Here is a 614-nt window from a genome sequence, read left to right on the forward strand (position 1 = left end):
GCTTCTTTTGCAAGCTTTGAATATGGAAGAAGTTTAGGGCAGTTTATTCGTCTTTACATTACAGTGCAATGATGTGAGCGTTTAAAAAAATTAATTAAATAATTAAATAATTAAATAATTGATATGTGGAAAAAATATTATAAACAATTAAATTTATAAATACTATGTTAATTATATATGATAATTATATCGAAAAAGTATCGATCTATTAGTTGCAAACATTTGTGTAGTACATGAGGCCAAGTAGTAGGCTATTTAGCAAATGATTTTGTATGTGCAACAAAGGTCTCAATGGAGAAGTGGCAACTTCAAATCAACTATACATTCTTCCAAGCATGACAAGAAAAAACCTTTGAATCAAGAAGATCAGCAGGCTTCATTAGTAGAGAGGGAGAGAGAGGAAGATATATGGATAGAAAGAGAGAGAGATAGAAAAGAGGGGGGTAAGGAGATGGAAATGGGGGATATAGATAGAGATAGAGATAGAGATGGAGATATAGTTAGAGATGGAGATAGAGAAGATGGATATGGAGAGAAGGAGATGGAGAGATAAATAGAGAGAGGAAAGAGATATATAGAGAGATGAAAGAAAGAAATATATAGATACAAAGGGA

Source organism: Cryptomeria japonica, chromosome 1 (assembly GCF_030272615.1).
Source record: "Cryptomeria japonica chromosome 1, Sugi_1.0, whole genome shotgun sequence".
Lineage (NCBI taxonomy): Eukaryota > Viridiplantae > Streptophyta > Pinopsida > Cupressales > Cupressaceae > Cryptomeria > Cryptomeria japonica.